The sequence below is a fragment of the Lutra lutra genome, chromosome 3 (genome assembly GCF_902655055.1).
Source record: "Lutra lutra chromosome 3, mLutLut1.2, whole genome shotgun sequence".
Classification (NCBI taxonomy): domain Eukaryota; kingdom Metazoa; phylum Chordata; class Mammalia; order Carnivora; family Mustelidae; genus Lutra; species Lutra lutra.
In genome coordinates this window covers 107,790,387-107,812,510 of record NC_062280.1, presented here as the reverse complement: position 1 = coordinate 107,812,510, position 22,124 = coordinate 107,790,387, and the positions used below count along the sequence as shown (strand labels likewise).

Below are 22,124 nucleotides of genomic sequence, written 5' to 3'. Positions count from 1 at the left end.
CACACATGGCAGCTCCCCCTTTCTTGTGAACACCATTTTTCTTTCTTTTATTTTATTTTAAATATTTTTTAAGGATTTTATTTAATTACTTGAGAGAGAGAGAGAACATAAATGGGGAGGGGCAGAGAGAGAGGTAGAAGCAGACTTCCCGCTGAGCAGGAAACCTAACTCGTGCCTTCAATGCCAGGACCCCGGGGATCATGACCTGAGCTGAAGGCAGATGCTTACTGAGCCACACAGGCACTGTAGTGCCATTTTTCTTATTAAAAATAAAATAAATACTTCCTACAACTCAGAGTAGGTATTCTCATTATTCAGTAGGAATAATTTTGTTTTAAAGTTATGAGTGCTACACTTTCCTCTTTTGAAGAGTGAGTAGTTGTATGGCATCAATGCTTGTGGACAGCTTATGAGAGGAATTCAAGATCTCGTAGGTGTAAATGACAAAAACTGCTCAGAATGGCAAATGAGAGCCCATTGGGAAGGGAGAACCTCCTCAAAGCCAGGCTGCTTCCTTAGGGCCCCGGGCACTCACTCATCTATGAACTGAACCCTGAAATGTTTCCCCTTCTCCCTGCCAAACCCAGCATCAAAATCTTCATCCTGTGGTTGTCAGTAGTGGCTATAGAGGAGGCAATTCATATTGATCCAAACAAGAAACGATACAAAAATCTTGGCCTGTGGAGGTATAGCCCTGAAGGATAAATCCCAGCATCACCACCCATCAGTAAATTCACAACTTGCCTCTTCTGAGTTTTCCCTTCAAGGAAATGGAAGACAGCAAATATAAGTGCCTCTTGCAATAATTATGAGGAACCAATGAGAAAACGTGCATGCAAATGGGCCAGATGTGCAATGCGGCCTGCAGATATAGCCTGCAGATACAGGATGTAGAGAACAAAGCTCTAAATCTAAAGCATAGTCCAAAGCCAAGACATGAACCAAATGCTGTTATTTATGAACTGTAGAGTGGTATGTGATTGTTCACTGTAATAACTACATTCCTACAAATTTGCGTGTCACCTTGCTCAGGGGCTATGCTAATCTTCTCCGTATCATTCCAATTTTAGAATAGGTGCTACCAAAGCAAGCACACAACAATATTCTCAATAAGTATGAACACCTAATGTGTTTTCCAAGAATTCTTTCCTTTTTATACGATTCAGTTTTGATGGAGGGGTTTGGTATATATGCTGTAATGTGTAGGCAACCGACAGGACTGTGAAAGCCAGCCAGGAAACAGAAAGAGACAGCAGAGAGGGTTGGTAATACTAAAGGCTTAAAGTGTCCCTCAGATCAGGCAGAAGGGAAATCGTGTGTTTTTGTTTCCATTAGACAAGGATTACCTTGTACCAGCACGAATATACAAGCCACTTAGCAAATTTATTTTAATTCAAACCGTAATGACATTCAGTGCAACATTCTCCAGAAGTTAACAGCTCTCCCGACAAGCAGCAGCCAGTAGTTTGTGTGGCACTAATATGCAGCTAAGTAGTTTGGGCTACTCAGACATCTGGCTCAAGCGAAACAGCTGGAAAAATGCAGCTATTAACCTTTTGTTTGCAGTGAGAGCTATCCCTACAGATGCCAAAGCTTTGTGGGAGACTGAAATACCTTGTCGTGATTCAGACCACTTTTCTAATTGCAGGGGGTGGTGTTATGCCTTCTTTTCCACATTTTTAGGAAAGAGAATCCTGTCTGGTTTTAACTATTTGATCTGTGTGTTATTTTTGCATACACCCCATTACATTTAAGCTCACCACATGCAGGCAGAGTGGGGCTCTATAGGAAAACAGTACACCATGTCTAAAACCAAAGAAGCAGTGCCTTAGGGAGGACATTTGATGAAAGGGAAATTAAATCGACATTTTTTATTTTTTTTTTAAATTTTTTATTTATTTATTTATTTATTTATTTATTTGTCAGAGAGAGAGGGAGAGAGAGCAAGCTCAGGCAGACAGAATGGCAGGCAGAGGCAGAGGGAGAAGCAGGCTCCCCGCCAAGCAAGGAACCCGATGTGGGACTCGATCCCAGGACGCTGGGATCATGACCTGAGCTGAAGGCAGCTGCTTAACCAACTGAGCCACCCAGGCGTCCCGTAAATCGACATTTTTTAAAATTATTGTACCAGAAGTGCAGGGCCACAGAATTAATATCTGATGAGAGCTAATCAGATATATATGTTAGTTTTTTATTACTTTTCTCATTTTTTAATGTTCAGTGGAATTTTGTTTATGGAAGAGAGGGAAGCATGGAGAGCTTGTGTATGTTGTTCATGAAAATACATTTAGGACCTGGTCATTCCGAGCTTAAGAACCCGAGCTTAAGAACCCAAGTTCCCTTGGACCTTCCATGTAATGCCCTAAATATATCAGATTCTAAGAGTGCCTGGATGGCTCAGTTGGTTAAGCATGTGCCTTTGGCTCAGGTCATTATCCCAGAGTCCCCCAATTGGCTCCATGCTCAGCAGGGAATCTGCTTCTCCCTCCTCCTTCTGCCCCCCCCCACTTGCACATGTGCACACACTTGTGCATGCACATTCTCTCTCTCGCTCTCAAATAAATGAAATCCTTAAAAATATATATATCAGATTCTAATTCTTGCCCAGAATTTTTAAAAATCTGATTAAATTTAAAAATGCTCCACCTAAACTCCATAGTGGCAGTTTTGCTGAAAATGCTAAGTTCCAGATATTTCTGGATACTTTGTGTGTCTCTGTGATTATTTCATCAGAAAAAGAGATAGATAAATAAATGGCAGTATCTACCTCAGCATCTTAGGTGGAAGGCTCATATGTGTAACAGTCCTACTCAGATACATTTCAAATGGCCAGTAGTAGTAAGAATTAAAAGTGATCAGGGAAAGCATCAGAGCAAGATACGTTTGGAAAGGTAGACAAGGACAAAATTATAACATATAGAGACTTAAGGTTTATGACCATTCTTTTCTAAGTAAAAAAGTACATTTATCCCAGTATTTTAAACAGGTGGGTGTTAACATGACTTGATTAGTGTTTTGACAACATGTATGGCTGTGGTTGAAGAAAGGATTCCCGGAGGAAGAAAGGGCAGGAGATGAAAGTATCTTGGATTATGGCAAAGGCTTGAAGAAATAAATCAGTACTCTGTTAAGTATTTGGATTTGGAGACTATAGAAGGAGACCTACTGGAGGGGTTTCTAAGTGTTCTGGCTTGTATAACTGGGTGAATGTTAGTGTATCTATTCACCAGGGAGCATGGAAAGAAGACCATGTATGAAGGGAAGTCCTTGAGTTCACTTTGGGACATAACAAACTTGAAATAAATTTGGAACACCCAAGTGGGGATATCAAGCACTCAACTGCATGAGTGTGTTACACAGCAAATTATCTTGGGTTAGAAACATGTACTCGGAAATAATTCTTAGTTGAAGCCTTTGCACAATTAAGATTACTTAACTAAAGAAAACCAAAACAGACAAAAGACCAAGACAGAGATGAGTTACTTTATTATATGCCAACTAGCATACTCAACTTGAAAAAACACTGGTCCCTCGGACTATGTTTTAAATAGGCCCCTTGGAGTGGTTTAGTGTGATAGCACTGGAGAGAAGTTTGAGGACCCAATAACTAAGGGAGAGAAGGAAAAGCTTATCAAGTGAGTGTCCATAAAGACAAATAAGAGGAAAACATGGGCCATACATGGCAATGGAAGGAAAGAGAAGAGATTATTTCAAGAAGGGCAATATGAGAAGTTACAACTGTGACTGAAACATCAAGTATGGTGATGATATAGAAAGAAGGACATTTGGGTGCCTGGGTGGGTTAAGCCACTGCCTTCAGCTCAGGTCATGATCTCAGGGTCCTGGGATCAAGTCCCTCATCGGGCTCTTTGCTCGGCAGGGAGCCTGCTTCCCTCTCTCCCTCTCTGCCTGCCTCTTTGTCTACTTGTGATCTCTCTCTGTCAAATAAATAAATAAAATCTTTAAAAAAAAAAAAGAAAGAAAGAAGGACATTGAACGTAGCAACACAAAAGTCATGAGCATTGTTAGCAAGAATCATCTCAGTGGAATTACTGAGGAAAAAACCAGAGTGGAGTAAGAGAACAGATGAGCAGAGGTCTGACTGCAACTGTCAAATCTCATCAAACTCTGAATTCTCTAGTAGCATTTACCTCACTGCAGTGAACCTATGTTGGTCTCAGCCTCTCAAAAGAAGTGTGAATTCATGGACATTAGGACTCTACCGGATTCACCTTTGCATTCTAATTTCATTATACCAGAGTGGTCCTTCCAAATCATAAATCAGATTAGTTTTCTATTCTATCTAAAACCTTCCACTGATTCCCAGTCTCCTCAGAAGAAATAGCAGAATCCTTCGTCTGACCCTCAAGACCCTCTATCGGCTATTCCCATTATCTCTCTGGCTTTATCTTCCACTATTTGCTTTTTAGCCATTCACTAAATGACTATGACCTCCTAACTCATCCACAAAATGCTAAGCATGTTGTTCCCTTCTCACTTACTGTTCCTCCCACCTTGTGTGCTCTTCTCCTAGACCCTTGTGATTAATTTCCAAGATTCTTCCTGGTCTTTATTCAAACATCTCCTTTTCTGAGAGTCCTTCCCTGACAGCCCATCTGAAATGTGGATCCCTCACCTTCCCAGCATATCAGTCTCTATCCTCTCTCTCTTTTTACATATTTTTTCTCTTTAGTACTTAACACTCCCAAGCACCCTCTATAAATTATTTGTCCTACCTATTTTTCCTCTTCTCCCTTAGAATATAAGTTCCATGAGGGTTGGAATATCACATGAGTTTTACTGCAGTTTCCTCAGCTCCAAAAAGGTATGCTGCACAGAATAGTGCTCAGTAACTATTTGTTGAATGAATGTAAGTTTCTAGTGCCTAATACAGTGCTCTATACATAATTGAGAGTTGATACATGAATGAATAAAGTTTTGCATTATGTCTAAATTACACTATTAATTGCTAAGATTGTATTGAATGAAAGGATACAACTGATTCTTTTTAGAATCTGCTTGTCATTAGTTTTTGATATTTATTTATAACTCATCAAAATTGCAATATAGCCATTAAGACAAAATTCTTTGCAGCAGTTTGAAACTGCAGGGTTTCATTGGCCATTCATATCAGTCCTGAAATTAGATTGATGTAATTCTATACATTCATTAAAATCTAATGCCTTTCTTGGAGCCTCAGAGTAAAGAAAAATGCCATTTTTAATAATAATTATTATTTTTAATATTTATATATTAATTATTATTTATTATAAAATGTCATTTGTTATTATAAAATGCCATTTATTATTATTATTAATTTCCCTAGTAACAGCACTAAAAATATGGATTGTACAAGTCTAAAATTCTTTTGTTTCTAATCCCATTCTAAGCATGAGCCTGGCTTCAGTAAATAGAAAGAATAGATAATGCCATAGTCTAGACTTGTCTAAGAGGGTAGATTAAACAATTGGGTGAAAATGTTTCATAGTATCTTTATGTCCCTTACCGATGTTTATTTCAAATTGAGTCACTTATTGCTCCAAAAATTTCAACTTAACACAGTTTCATATCACCTTTCTCCCTAAAGAAGATAAAGACCAGGTTGTTGAGCCATATCTCAGTTGGCTTCATAAATTGATGACCTGTCACCAAGTATAAGTATGTGAAAATTGTCATAATGTCAGAGATTAGTCTGTCCAGGGCAGAGGCGAGATCTTGATGCATAACTTCTAAGCAGAATAAACAATTTTCTCTGAGGAGCTTGCTGAATGTTTTTAAGAAATATGGTCCACTGGTGATATTGTTGCAAGAACAGCTAGCTGTGCTCGGGGGAAAAAAAAAGAAAAAAAACATTTAATGGATGATAGGTATGAGGCACAACAGCCACAGCTCCCCTGAGGCCCAAATACTACAGAAAATGTGTACTGAGAGTACACATATGGCATGGCCAAAGGTCATGGTGTAGGTTTCATGTCAAAAGCAAAAAAAAAAAAGAAAAACTAGTAAATTCCTTCCTTTGGGACATATTTCTAGTTCCTTGTCTTTTATCGTATCCAAAACAAGATAACCTAGCTTTTTAAATTCATTAACACTCACGATAAATCCCTTTCAGAGCTTTAAGAGGAAGGCAGCAAAAATTGTACTCTGATCCCCAAAAATGTATAAATGAAGCAATTGGGAATTCCTCATCCTCTATCATAACAGAAACAATATCATAAATATCACCTTCTATAGATTTCTTTTTTTTAAGGAAACAGCTCATGGCCAACTTGGAAATCTCCATGGCACCCAGTGCACTCATGCTTTCCAACACAAATCTCTGATGCATCAGTTCATTCAGGCTGGATCCAACCCTCAAAGCCCCAATGTATTTAAAAATATCCTTTTCAGTGAAATGGCTTAAGGGAAGAGGTGTTATGGTGCTGTCATTTGCTTGTTTTAGGGCCCATTCAGTTGTACAGTGATAACACTTTGGTGTCTTTATCCATAAGAAACCTTTTCCCTGATGAAAGTCATTTACCAAAGGCCTCTGTGTCCTGCCAAACTAGAACAGTTGTTAGTTCCACAGTGGGAGTGCAGGCTGTGGAGTGTGAGGAATCTCCCAAAGCTGGTTTGTCCTGCTACTATCTGTGTCACACTGGCAAATTACTTGAACTCATTGGGCTTCAGCATACTCCATATGAGATAGGAAAAACTAAGAATATCTACTTCATAAGGTAGTTGTGCCAAGTAGTTGAATGACTGAGAAGTTCCTGGTTCAACTAATATTTGGCAAGGGAACTAAGAACACTCAAGGGGAAAAGGATAGTTTCTTCAATAAATGGTGCTGGAAAAATTGGAAATCCACATGCAGAAAAACAAAACAGGACCCCTATCTTGTATCACCCTTAAAAATGAACTCAAAGTAGAATGAAAACTTAACATCATACCTGAAACCATAAAACTCTTAGAAGAAGGGGCAAAATTTCTTAATATTTCTCTTGACAATTTTTTGGGCTATGATACCAAAAACACATGCAAGAAAAACAAATTAATAAGTGGGATTATATCAAACTCAAAAGCTTCTGTAGAGCAAAAGAAACAATCAACAAAATGGAAAGGAACCTATGGATTGGGAGAAAATATATGCAAATCATATATCTGATAAGGGCTTAATTAAATCCAAAATATATATAGAGAGAACTCATATAACTCAATAACAATGAACAATCTGACTTTAAAAACTAAAAAAAAAAAAAAAATCTGACTTTAGGAGGGGGACCTAAATAGACATTTTTTTTTCCCCAAAAAGACATCAAATGGCCAACAGGCATGTGCAAAGACACGCAACATCACTCATCCTCAGGGAAATGCAAATCAAAACTATAGAGAGATATCACCTTAACCTGTTAGAATAGCTGTCATGAAAAAACAAGAGATCACAAGCATTGGCTAGGATTTGGAGAAAAGACTTTCCCTCTATACTGTCTGTTGGTTCACAGGCTCCTAGGAAGTTTCCCAGGTGAAATCTGAAACTGACCCCCATAGGCAGAGGGCAGAGAGAGGCCGATTAAAGAGACAGGCCTCTCCAGATTTGTAGGTGGCAGTATTATAAGTAAAGGAACTTATGTGCAAAGCTTGATTGGTTGACTGCAGACACTCATGTAGCTCTCTACACCCACCTGCCAAACTGTAGAAATATATATACAGGCCTTACCTGGGTTCAATCATGTATACCATACAGATGATCTCAGCACCATATTACTATTTCAAAGTTGTGTCCTTGGGCAGCTTTGGGGACTGGAGAAGGCAAGTGATAACCACATTCCAAGCACAGAAGCCTCCAATTACCCAGGTCCAGCTCATAAGTCAACCAGTGGTAATATCTTCTCGAAGACCTCCCCCAACTCTGTACCTTTGGTGAGCTCACATATCTCCCTCTTCACCAGTGTGTCCTCAGGGGTCAGCATGGGTTTCACTAGCTTGAGGTGGCTCCTTTGATGGTTATCTGGCTGCACTGGAGGCAGATGTCAGAAGAACAATACAGGCTCATGCAAGAGAAAGCACAGATTAAGACAGTGATTCCCAAAATCGGTGGCAACTTTTTCCACTAAGAGCCCCATGATATGAACCACTGACTTACTAGATCTCTTAAGCCAGGGGTCAGGATCACTCAGGGCACTCACTTATACCCTCATGTGATTTGAAAAATGATACATTAAAAGATCCATCAGGTATGAACACACAATATTCTGTTTGGATAATGGCACAGGTGTCTCCTTCTGAGACAGTATTAATGTCAAAGTCCATTGTATTTCAGAGGACAGCTTTTCTCATTAAAGGTATCTCAGTGTTCAGTAAGGACAAGCTATGTGGGCTATCATCTGATGCTAGCTGAGTGAATTTCGTAAGGGTTTCTGTGTATGCTATGATGTGTTTTAGGACAATGGAGGGAACAAAGATAGCAGCCAAATGATTGCACTGGTGAAAAACAGTGTCTACCTGGCTTTGAAGAGGAGGAGACTGGTGGTTTTAGGAGCTTGACCTGGTAGTAAATCCCATATATGTTAGCCAAGAGGGCCAGCACTGTCAGACATGAGGAGATGGACTGGGGACAGGACATGCCAGAACAGAACCCTCCCCATCTCCCCTCTTTCACTGGCATATGTTCCATTCCAAGCATAGTACATTCCAACAGGTCTGGTTTATAGCAAAACATCAGGTTCCCCATTGAGACTGAGTAGTCTCCCCTTCACTCAGGGATGCCAAGTATCTTACCCAGCCCTGAGGGACATTCCACTGCCATTTCCAGTAGATAATTCCTTTCCTAGGTATGATGGGGCATGGTGCTCTCAGTAGCACGGCATGTGATCCATGGTGAGAGTGGGACCAATAGCAGTTTCCCATGACTTCCCTACTTTCACTGTGTTAGGTGCCTCAGTAGGGGTCTACGGGCTGGCATAGGGGCAACAGGCCTAACTGGTTAATTATTCACAACGTATTAAAGCCTGGACAGTACTTTAGTCCACCCAGCCAAGGTGGATTTTCCTGTTAGTAATTTAACTTGTTATTTTAATATTCCTTTGTCTCTTTCTACCAAACTAGCTGCTTGCAGGTTAAAAGGGAAATGGAGGGCGCCTGGGTGGCTCAGTTGGTTAAGCGACTGCTTTCAGCTTAGGTCATGATCCTGGAGTCCCGGGATCAAGTCCCACATCAGGCTCCCAGCTCCACAGGGAGTCTGCTTCTCTCTCTGACCTTCTCCTCACTCATACTCTCTCTCAAATAAATAAATAAAATATTTTTTAAAAAAGGGGGAGATGGAAACTTTATCCAATGTTATGCTGTTTTGCCCAATCTTACACATCATGACCTTTGAAATGTGACCCCCCAATCACAGTCTAGAAGATAAGGGTATCTATACAATGGTACTCAGCTTCCGTTATCCCCCAGCGATGGCAGCCTGGTTTGCAAGGCAACGGGGGACAGCTTGGATTAGGCCAGATGCAGTGTTCACATAAGCCAAGGCATATTTAGAACCCTCCTTGGAAAGAAGTGGCCAATACAATCAATTTGCCAATCCCTTACTGGTTGAGAACTCCAATGGAAAGTCCCAAACTCCTTCGGCAATTGCCTTGGGCAGCATTCAAAACACACAAGGCATGTGGTCACTGCATTAAGCAAGTCACTGTATTTCAAGGGCAACCCAGCGTTCTTGGCAATACTCCATCACGCCTGGGCACTGTGGTGGCAACTGTGTCTCTGCATCCAATCTGTTGCATTTACTAAAGGGTATGTTGCTGGGCTCGTCCTGGAGCTAAAGCATCAAATTCCTAATTGCTGGGTGGTGTCAGTGTCTTATGAGCCAGGACAAAGACAACAGTGAGGACTGCCTTAGGCACTTACAGATGGAAAAAAAAATCTTTCCACGTATCCTGACCCCACAAGGGCTTATTCAAGACCATGTACCCCTTGGCCTCCTATGGTCTAAGCCATAGGGTTCATCCCTTCAGAACAGCCCAACCATCAGCACATAGGGTTAACATCCATGGCTCATAAGTCATCCATCACCAGCCAGACTGCTCCAAGCTCAACCCCACTGGCTGCCTCACTGGCTGCTGTGTGAGGGGCTGTACTCTACCTAAAGCCTCGCAGTGTAAACAGCTAGCAGCTACCGCTCCGTAGAGGTATATTGGGTTTCTGCCCACTTCCAGAGCTGGAGCCAAAATCCTAAGGCATTTTTCCCCTTCTGTTGTTTTTGTCACAGTGTCTGATCCAGGCATTCCTGAGTCACAGACACATCGAACTCAAATGGCAACCCTACTTGGGAGATGCCCAGAACTTTATTTCACTAAGTCCCTAAAAGATGACTTGCTGCTCTAATTCTCAGTCCCACATGTGCCTTTTTTTTTTTTTTCTTTTTTCTAACCAGGACATAAGGGATAGGCACTGTACCAGGTGGGGATTAAAAGTCTTCCTAGCTCCCAAAATCTCCATAAAGACTTATACTTCTTTCACACTCTTAGAGCGTGGATAGGCTTATCAATCTCAACTTCTGGGAAAACATGCATTTAACCTGACCAAAGAGATCCCAAAACCTTCTGATGATGCGGGGTCCTCGGACTTTCTGTGGGTTTGTCACCCATCCTCTCCCTCACAGATACTCCAGCAAACCTTCAGGATGCCCTTCACCAGAGGCAAGTCTTCACATGTTAACATCAACTCATCTGTGTAATGGCCCATTTTACTAATGTGGGAAAGCAGGGGGATAGGGACAGGTCTCCAGCTACCATCCCATGGCATACTGTCAGGATATGCAGATAGCCTTGGGGGAGCACTTGAAACATTCATTATTGTCCTCTAACATGAAGGCAAATTAATCTCAGTCATCAGAAACCTGTCAAAGCCTTTTCCATGAATCTTCCTGAAGATGAAGCACTTTTGCAAGATAACTTTTTGCCAAAGCATCGGAATAAAACAGTAAGTGTCTCAAATGACGAAAGACTAAAAAATTACCATGGGTAAGGATCTGATGAGAGTCCTTTAGAATGAAGTTGATGAGGGAATATAGTTATTTCTGTGACATACAGTTTTTAATTGACTGATAAGTATGCCAGGGAGCATCAGAGTTTTAGAAATTTCACAGCGCTATACTCTAAAGAAAATAACATCACTTCTTATTCGACAATGCTTCCCATAAAATATAACATACACTACATAATTGTAAAAAAAGTTGGGTCTTTTAGTAGAGAAACCTCAGTTTTCTTAAGTAATCAAACACCCAGTAAAGACAAAACACAGAACTTTTGTTTTTTAGTTAGATTACATTAAAAGAAAAAAAAATTTGTTTACAATTTCTTATTAAGAGCTGGTCAATAATCTAAGAAAACTTTGGCCTTTTAATGGAGAAAAAACAACTTCTAATTTTGCACCAGTGTACTTTTGACATTAATATTTTTTTTCCTTTTAGCTTACATAACCCATTCCAATCCTAGTTTGACTACACATAAAATTCCTTGCTCGATATTCCTTTTCCACAAACCTGCAACCTTCTATATTGATTCAGCTGTTATTTCAAAACTCTAGCCAAGAATCAGGTCCCCATCCACATGGTTAAAGTTGTTCACAGATGTCTTCGATCTTTTGGAGGCTCTGCACTGAATTGGGTGAGGGAACTCCTGTAGCAGTCTGTATCTGAAAAGGCCTCTCTCCCTCCTCCTTTTTTCCTTCAGTCTCCTCCAGCAATGCCTTTTTGTCTATCTCTGGGTATTTCTTTTTCAAAGACATGGTAAGATGGACAACTTCAAGGGATAAGAAACAAATGCAAGTTTTCTCCTAGAAGTTTTTTAGGGTAATTGCTATTTAAAATGTTCCCCTCTCTGAGGGCCCATAAAGGGCATGTGGCATTTTTTTTTCTGTTTCCTCATCAATTAGCATAACATCCTCCTCTTCCTTTTCACCACTTTCCCAGAGATTCCACCGCTTAGCCTTTTAATTGGGCTTTGTCCCAAGTGCCTGGATCTTAAGCAGCAAGAGCACTCTTAGTCTTACAGAGCAGGAGCTAAGGCCTCCAGCTTCTCATCCTGCCTTCCCGGCTTGTCTGCCAGCCCCCAAACCAGCAGAGTGGTGGACGCTCAAAGGTCTTTCTCTAACCTGAGCTTCTCTTCCAACTTTTTAACTTGAACTTCAGCCTCTAGTTGGGCATCTATGGCCAGCCCACTGCGCTTCCCTTCTCTGCCACAGCACACTCTGTGAGGTTCCTCAAACAAGCCCCTAAAGCAGCCAACATGAGTCCCCATACTCACATGACATCTGACACATGGACCACCAATCTCCACACAGAGGTCACAGGCCAACTCCAGATTTCCCCTGGGGATGCCTGTTTCCAAACCAGCCACCCTTCCCCGCAGAGAGGTCAGTGGCCAACTCAAGGTGTCCCCCCTCAGATGTCTCATTCCCATGGACGGGGTCTTCTGTTTGCTGACTGGTTCGCCAATTTTTGGTTTGCAAACCCCAAGGGAACTTTCCAGGTGTGATCTGAAACTGGCCTCCATGTGCACAGGGCAGGGGAACCAGAGAAAGAGGCAGCCAGACTGGTGGCAGCAGGTCTTATAAGCAAAGAAACTTACACACAAAGCTTATCTTGGGTGGCTGTAAGATGAGTAGATCTCTGTACCCATCCACCAAATCTTCAAAGTGTCTATAGAGGTTTTACCTGAGCTCAGCTATGTCTACTGTGTGAGTGTTCTCAGCACACATCACTATCTCAAGGCTATGTCCTTGGGGCAGCCTCTGAGTAGGGAAAGCAGATGGAACCCATGTCCCCAAGGGCAGGGGAGGAGGTGAGGAGCTTCTGTTTGTTGGGGGCCAGCTCAGGCATGAACAGGCAGTCACATCTTCTCAATGATCTCCCCCAACACCAAAATATAAATTGGTACTGCCACGATGGAAAACAATACTGAGGTTTGTCAAAAAATTAAAAATACAACTATTATAAGATCCAGCAATCCCACTTCTGGGTCAATAGCTAAAGGAAATGAAAACAGGACCTCAAAGAGATATCTGCACTCGCACATTCACTGCAGTGCTACTTGCAATAGCCAAGATAAACAACCTAAGTATCCATCAACAAATTAATAGATAAAGAAGATGTGGTTTATGTATACAATGGAATGTTATTCAGTCATGAGGAAAAAAGCCATATGAAGACATATTTGAAACTTGAAGACATTATGCTAAGTGAAATAAGTCAGAGAAAGACACATCTTCTGTGATCTCACTTACATGTGAAATCTAAAAAGAAGTTAAACTTAAAGAGAATTAAATAAATAAATAAATAAATAAAAGAGAATAAAATATTTGTTGCCAGGAACTGGGAAGTGGGGAAAGGAGGAGACGGACAAAGGGTACAAACCTCCAATTTTAAGATGAGTAAGTTCTGGGGATCAAATGCACAACATGACATTAGCCATATAGCGATAATTATAGCTAATAATACTATCCTATATACTTGCAATACTGTCCGGTTGCCAAGATAGTGGATCTTAAATGTTCATACTACAAAAAAAGAAGTGTACTTACATGAAGGGACAGAGGTGTTAGCTAATACTGCAGTAGTTAAGGATTTTGGGATATATAAAATGTACCAAGTCAACACATTGTACACCTAAAATTTACACTATACTAAATATTAGCTATTTCTCAATAAAGCTAGAGAAAAATAAATGAAAAGAGTGCCTGACACAGAGTTGGAACTTGGTTGATAGGTGTGGCATTCTCAAGGTCAGCCTCCAAACCACAAGATCATGGAATTCTCTCATGTGAATTATCCTATCTATGATGTGACCATCCAATAATGAAGTGGACTCCACAGCTGACTTGTAAAAATTAGAATCCTAGTGCCTAGTGTTAGCAATAGCATCAGATTATTTGAAAAAAAAAAAAATATATATATATATATAGATGCCAGGCAGTAACAACTCTAAATTAGTTTCCACTTGACTAAAGTTTTTTGATCTCTATTTGTGAGCCAATTTTGAGGAAATGTTAAACTCATAGAGATCCTTTCTTGCATCGCTAGAGATATCTTTTTAATCATTGAAAAATTCATGTGTAGCATCTCTTCTTACAATATGTTACAATATCACACTGTGAAATGTGAATCTAAAGCATCAGGTAATTTGTAATTCAGCTCTGGGCGCCTACTGAGGGAGAAGAGGTTTGGAAGCGGACTGCCTACAATCAGGCCATCCAGAATCACAAGTGAAAAACAGCTTGTTGGCATTTGGATTCTTACTCTGAACTATTTTATATTCCTAATACTTACAGAAATGAATAGAGGATGAAGAGAGGTGTCTATTTTTGTCTCTTCATGCCACTTCTGCATAGTATTTAAACGTTTCTTCAGAATCGTCAAAGACCAAATTCCCAAAATGTATAAAACAAGTACATGTATTCATCAGTCATCTATTTACTGGGTACCTACTGTATACAAAAATGTCAAAAACTGGAAATGCAACAGTAAATATGAGAAACAGTCTTTCGTGAGAGGGGATTTCAGGCTAATGAGAGCTCCCAGTTAATTTAAAAGAAATTGGATAGTGTTTGGGTTGTTAAGTCTCTCATCTCAAATTGATTGTTTATTCAAATTATGCCTAGATATTCCTTTACAAACAAGATTTGTTCTTACGGGGATGCACAAGTTATATTAAGTTAAATATGCCACATTTGTCAGTATGGGATGTGTCTACCACACTTTCTCTGACAGCAAACAAGACCAAAGAAATGATCTATCATACATATTGCCCTGAGGAATAGAATTGTGATCTTCAGCACAAACTGATCACCTTTCTTCCCTGTTGTAATACTCATTATTATTGTGGTGGAGGAGGTATCTTTGTCATATTCAGAAACTGCTTGTCTCTTTCACCACATAAAATGTCAAAGCTGATTTCCCAAAGCCTCATTTTCACCAGTGCCTCTCAAAGAGGGAGTGGTTGCCAGACTAGTAGCCCTGGCATCAGCTGGGAACTTGCTGGAAATGGAAACCAGAGGCCCTATTCCAGACCTCTTGGATAGGAACCTCTGGATGTGGGGTGCAAAGATTTGTGTGTTAATAAGCTATGCAGGTGATTCCGAAGCATAGTGAAGCTTGAGAACCATCAATTCAATCCAAAGCCATTCCCCTGGAGTTCGTTCCAAGCGTGTCATTCACATGTCCTAGAGCTACACAGTCCCACAAGGTAGTTAGTACTCAGTGTAGCTATGCAGCTCTTGAAATGTGGTTAGCCCAAATTGAGGTGTACTATAAATGTAGAAATTGTCCAAACTTCAAAGATTTCATGAAAAAACGTGTAAAATATTTAAGTAATTTTTTTATTAAGAAACTTTATTTTTTAAAAGATTTTATTTATTTATTTGACAGAGAGAGATCACAAGTAGATGGAGAGGCAGGCAGAGAGAGAGAGAGGGAAGGAGTCACCCTGCTGAGCAGAGAGCCCGATGCGGGACTCGATCCCAGGACCCTGAGATCATGACCTGAGCCAAAGGCAGCGGCTTAATCCACTGAGCCACCCAGGTGCCCCAAGAAACTTTATTTTTTAGAGCAGTTTTGGGTTCTCAGTAAAAGGGAAAAGTAAAAGTTAAAGGGAAGGTACGGAGATATTTATAGACTTCCTGCTCCCTCATAGGCCAAGGTTCCCCCTGCCACCATTATCAACATACCCCACTAGAGTGGTACATTAATTATAATCAATGAATCTACATTAATACATAATTATCACTCAAAGGCCAGAGTTTACATTAGTATTACCCTTTGCTGTTGAACATTCTATGGATTTGAACACATGTTAAATTACATTTATCCACCATGAGAGTACCATACAGAATCATTTTACTGACCTGAAGTCCTCTTTGCTTCACCTATTCAACCTTCCTTCCCTCAACATCTGAAAACCACTAATCTTTTTATTTTTATTTTTTTCCATAGTTTCACCTTCCTCAGAACGCCATAAAGCTGTAATCATACAAAAATGTAGCATTTTCAGATAGGATTTTTTGATTCAGCAATATGTCTTTAAGGTTCCTCAATGTCTTTACATTCATTCATAGTTGATCCCTTTTCAACACTGAATACTATTTCATTGTGTGGATTAGCAAAGTTCATTTATTCATTCATCTACTGAAGAATAACTTGGTTGCTTCCAAGTTTGGGCAATTAAATATAAAGCTACTATAAACATTCTTATGTAGGTTTTTGTGTAGACAAAGTTTGCAACACATTTGCTTAAATAGCAAAAAGTGAGGTTGATGGGTCCTAAGAATATGTTTAGTTTTGTAAGAAACTGCCAAAATCTCTTCTGAAGTAGCAACATCATTTTGCATTCAGACCAACAATTTACGAGACTTTGTTACTAACATCCTCGCCAGCACTAGGAGTTATCAGTCTTCTGGATTTGCCCATTCTAATAGGTATGGAGTTCCTTGTTTTAATTTGCAATACCTTAATGACATAATAACGTGGAGCATCTTTTCATATGCTTACTTGTTACCTATGTATCTTCTTTGGTTAAGAAGTCCGTTCAAGTCCATGGCCTATCTTTAGTTGGGTTGTTCATTTTTATTTTATTGCAGGGTTTTAAGATTTCTTTGCATAATTTGGATAATAGTCCTTTATTAGATGTTTCTTTTGCAAATATCTGGCTTGTCTATATGGCTTGTCTTCTCATTCTCTTAATAATATATTTTTCACATTGATTACATGTTGATGTGATTACATTTTTGAGATGTTGGATTAACTATTACAAAACCATATGAAAATTACTTCTACTTTTTAAATCTTTCTCTTCTTAATGTGGCTACTAGAAAATTTAGAAGTTCACATGTGGCTTCCCTTTTTTGTCCATATTACGTTTCTATTGGACAGAGCTATGTGAGAGTCTTACATCTCTCTTTAGAAAAATCTTCCACTTTACAAACCATAAAAGACTCAATCTCAAAAAACAGACTGAGGGCTGCTGGGGGAGAGGGGACGGGAGAGGGTGGTGGGGATATGGACATTGGGGAAGGTATGTGCTATGATGAGTGCTGTGAAATGTGTAAACCGGGCGAGTCACAGATTTGTACCACTGGGAATAAAAGCACATTATATGTTTATTTAAAAATTTAAAAAAGAAAAGAAAAGAAAAGAAAAATCTCCCATTTCATTGTGATACATGGTACAGAAAGCAATAGTGTCACGAGTTCTGAGATAAATACTATAGTAATGAATTACAATGAATTGTGAAGAACATTGAAAAGAATTTACTTTAAAAAAATGATTACTATACGCTATTGTAGTCAAGAAAACAATCTTGAAAAGGAAATACTTGCCCCAACTTAATTCTACTAGCAAATGTTAATATTACCACTTATCTAAGCTTGAATATCTATTAATGGCTGTAGTCACATACCAGGAATCGGATGTCAAATATTGCCTTTGTTTCAAAATTCATATGTTCATACTCTGTGTTAAAATGACTGCTTAGGGGAGCCTGGGTGACTCAGTCAGTTAAGCGTCTGCCTTCGGCTCAGGTCATGATTCCAGGGTCTTGGGACTGAGTCCCACATCGGGCTCCTTGCTCAGCAGGGAGCCTGCTTCTCCTTCTGCCTGCTGCTTCCCCTGCTTGTACTGTGTGTGTGTGTGTGTGTGTGTGTGTTCTCTCTCTAGCTCTCACTCTCTCTCAAATAAATAAATAAAATCTTTAATAAATAAATAAATAAAATATAGACTGCTTTGCCTGTATATCTGAGACATAACTGCTCACCTCCCTTTTCAGACCCTCTTGGATTCACCTGTTTCTTAGTACCTGGCTGTCTTGCTTTGCCTTAGCAGTAATCATGGAGATTCACTCTTTGTGGACTGGTGCCTCTGCCAGGAGCCTGCCACTGTCTGCCGAGAACCTCTGGCTCCTCTAAAGCCTTATAAATGTGAATGAAGAACCACATTCTGGTGACTGGGACCTGGTTTTCCAGGCAACTGCCAGCATAACTAGGCACACAGTCCAGAGTGACAGGGAGAAAGAGAGCTCCCCTTCAATAAATGTTGATCAATGAGAAACAGAAAATGGCAAGTATGCACACTACATGCCCTCCCCCTTCCTTCTCTCCTCCAGCCCGCAGTCCAAAGACGTATCTTGCATGTGTACTTTCATGGTTCATCGTACAGCAGAGGCCAGCCTACTGGCCACTCCCTCACATTGCACCCCTGCCTCTGGTGCCTGTCCCTGCAAACATTAAAATCCAAACACAGGATGGAATGCTAGGTGGGACAGAGAGAGAGAGGAAGCAAAACGAGGTTAATGAGCTGTGAAAAAGCAGTTGCGGTCATGAATCAGAGACCTCATTACATCGAGATGATGTGTGGAATGAGGACAAGAGTAAATTCCTTCAGTTAAAACAAAACAAAAAAATGTACATTTAGTTCAAACAAAAGGATTTTTTTTTTCATTTCCGTGCCATACAAAGAAGACTTATAGTCTGTGCAATACAAGGGCTATTTCTGAAATATAATTAATTTCCTGCAGTTGAACTAAAATAGCTTCTGTAAGTAACAATTGACTCACTTCTTTACTATATATTTAGAGGTAAAATGAAGATCCTCCAATAGAAAGCTTCTCTGACTTATTCTTAGGTCATCTCCTGCTAGTTGTGAATGTGACAGAAAAGCTAGCTCATTAGTGCTCTGTAGATGCTTGTGTGGGAAGACTTAGCAGCCCATTTTACTTAGCTGTTTGACATTTTTCTCTCTAATGTGTAATCTACTGAGAGAAGCTAATCCTTAACTCATCCTGCTCAGTAGGAAGTGAAGAAATTGTTAATTATCCCATCGTGAATCCACAAGTACTGTAAAATTTGGTTTGGGTGTTTTGTACACAGCATTAATGAACTAACACCCATTCCTCAATGTGGTGATCTAAAAGTAGAATGTCTACCGGATACTTGCCTTATATTTGCACTGGGCATAAAACTAGGAATATAAAGAAAATCTCCTTCAAATGTTTACAGGCAGCTGGAAAATAGTACTGTCACATTTCTGTGAGGGCAAAGCTAAAGGAAGCTTCTGAGAACAGAACTCCACAAATGTTGAGGAAGAATGTGATATCCCAACATGAAGGACTCCTAAGAGAAAAGTCATAATCTGGCAAGCCCTTTGGCTGAATTCAGCTCACAGACAGGTTGAATTCAACTCATTCAGTGTTTTTATAACATGAGCTAGTTGCCAAAATTCAAAAATTGGCAGGCTGCACATACAAATGCAATCTGTATTTCTGACTTCCTTTGAAAAACAGGTCAGTCCAGCACACTGGTGCCCCATTCCCTAGGGCTTCTGTTGGATGGAACAGGAGAGCATGCTGTCCCCACTTCACCTCTGTTCCCCTCCCTGAAACCCCTGCTGTTGCTCATTTTACCAACTTGTCACCTATTTGCGTTCTCAGTTAAGAATTTCCCTACATTTTGGGACTCCTGGGTGGCTCAGTAGGTTAAGCGTCTGCCTTTGGCTCAGGTTGTGATCCCAGAGTCCCAGGATTGAGCCAGACTTCCGGCTTCCAGCTCCCTGTTCAGTGGGGAGTCTGCTTCTCCCTCTCCCTTTCACCCTGCTCTTGCGCTTTCTCTTTCAAATAAATAAGTAAAAATCTTTAAAAAAAAAAAAAAGAAAAAGAAAAAGAATTTCTCTACATTTCAATTACATCTGATGTGACAGGTCTTTCCCACTGGGGCATTCTGGGACAGTGGTTCCCAAATCTGAGCACATGCTGGAGTCACCTATGGAGCTTTAAACACTGCTCTGCTTAGGCCACACCCATCAGTCACCAAAACCAACTTTTGGGGGGAGACAGGTTAGCATTCCGACATAACTGTTTTTCAGAGGTCTCCAAGTTATTTCAATACGCAGTTAAGTTTGAACACCACTGTACCTGAAAACTTTTCAAACTCCTGAGGCATTCTTCCACAGAATTCAGACAACCAGGTGCTGCCTCTCCAGGAGCAGTAAGATGGCAAACGGGATGGCAGACAGAGGCACAGAGGAGGGAGAAACTGGTTAGGTCAGGAGTTTGCATGCTGGTTGCACATTAGAATACCACAGGGGGCTTTGGGGGAAAAAAAACAAACAAACAAACACCTAGTGTCCTGGCCCACTGCCAGATATTCTGATTTGAATGATCTGGTTCAGTATTCTTTCATCAGTACTTTTTTTTTAAGCCACCGAGATTTTCTAAGAAAAAGCTAGGGTTGAAGACAAACATTTACTACAAGGTAGAGTACTTACCTGGGTAGGAGTTCTTTACTCATCTAATAAGGACGAGCAAACAGACAACAGTATATCATTGAACAAACCAGCCTTTCAACGGATCTCATTTCCTTCCCATGCATGGATCTGACCTTCAGCTTTCCATGGCCTTTTAATTCCCATGAAAAGTTGTCACATCCCCAAAATTAGAGGGTAAGTTTCTAATTGGCAAAGTCTATAGCATAATTTAATTTTTAACATATATTTTAAATACCTACCAGCTGCTTGTTTCTATCTTCTTTCTTGCTCTGTCTCAAGAACCTCATGTGGAATCTGGCACCTGGTAGACTCCCAGAAATGTTGGCTAAATTTAGAATAGAGCTGGAGAGTTTTCATAGATTCTAACATCTGCCTCTAAGTTTTCTGTTTCTTCATCCTTAATTACAAAACAAATACCACCACAAGTTCTTTTTTCTTAAGATAATTTCCTCAAAGTTGAAAATGTGAACTTACCTCAGAAAGTTATTTACTAATTTAAAGTCTTCTAGGGTAACCCCTTTCATTATTCAACACACCAGCATCCATTTCACTAGCTCATAATTTTATCTTTTTTATTTCGATATCCGGATTTCTGGTTCTCATTGGAATGGGGTTAGAGCTATCACCAGAAAACTTGAGGCAGCATGGACCAGATGAGGAGTAAATATGCTGTCCACCGTTGGGGAAAACAAAAGTTATATTGAGGAAAAGAAAAATATATATACATAATCAAAAGGAGGCAATGAATATACAAGTAGGAGAATACAAACAAACATAAAGGTCAAGAAAAGGACAAAATCTCATAAAAGAAATAGGATCAGAAGAAATGTTCAGAACAGAGATAAAAAGGAGTGCGTTCCTGGTGACAGACATAGAAACTTCCCTAAAACCTAAGGACATAGACAAATTTATTGTTAATCATCATCCAGGATTGGACTTTCCTATTCCATAAAATTCCCTCAAATTAAACTTCTTTGGCTCCTAGACTGTATCATTTGGAAATGGTATTCTAACTGATGTGTGTGGATTTTGTCTCAGATTGATGAAAGCAACACTTCCCAAGCATCCTCCAGAATGCCGAACAGTGGCAACTACATCTAGTTGTCTTTCTCCAGCTCATGTGTGGCTTGGGCTCTGAGGCAGATTGTATTTTGTACAGATGGCTCAAATACCTGCCATTCCATATTCTGTTAAATCTTTCCATTCCCTTATTGAGAAATGGAGTTGACTTCTAATCTCCTTGAGTCTGGGCAGATTAGTGACTTGTTTGTAAGCAATAGAACATGCTGGATGTGATTCTGTGATTCTTGAGGCAAGGAATGAAAGGTAATGTAGCTTCCACTTTCTTCCCTAAGACACACTTGCCTTTGGAGCCGTTGAGATGCCACATATGAAGTACAACTACCATGAAGGCCATAATGCTCAAACTAGTTAACACAGAGAGAACACCTGGGAGGAAAAAATTACATAAAGAGAAAAAGATGGGGCATCTAAGTGGCTCATTCAGTTAAGCATCTGCCTTGGGCTCTGGTCATGTTCCAGGAGTCATGGGATCGAGCCCCACATCAGGCTTCCTGCTCAGCAGAGAGTCTGTTTCTCCCTCTTCCTCTGCCCCTCCCCTGCTCATGCTTTCTCTCAAATACATAAACAAAACCTTAAAAAGAGAGAGAGAGAGACAAAGATGTATATCCAACCCTGCTGTTCCAGCACACTTGGGATCCAGCTCTAGCCACCCTCTGACTACAATTGATGGAGAAATTCTTAGCCATAATTACCAGCCATTGTCTCTCTGGAATTATTTACCAATAGAATTGTGAGTTATAATAACAAAATAATAGCT

The 22,124-nt window shown here is 40.1% G+C and overlaps 1 non-coding gene across 1 annotated transcript; it reads right to left on the bottom strand.

Annotated features, from left to right (window-relative positions):
* Positions 1-988: 988 nt before the first annotated feature.
* LOC125096597 (U6 spliceosomal RNA) lies at positions 989-1,094 on the bottom strand. Its single transcript, XR_007126276.1, has one exon. It is a non-coding gene; the product is annotated as a U6 spliceosomal RNA (small nuclear RNA).
* Between the last annotated feature and the right edge of the window lie 21,030 nt (positions 1,095-22,124).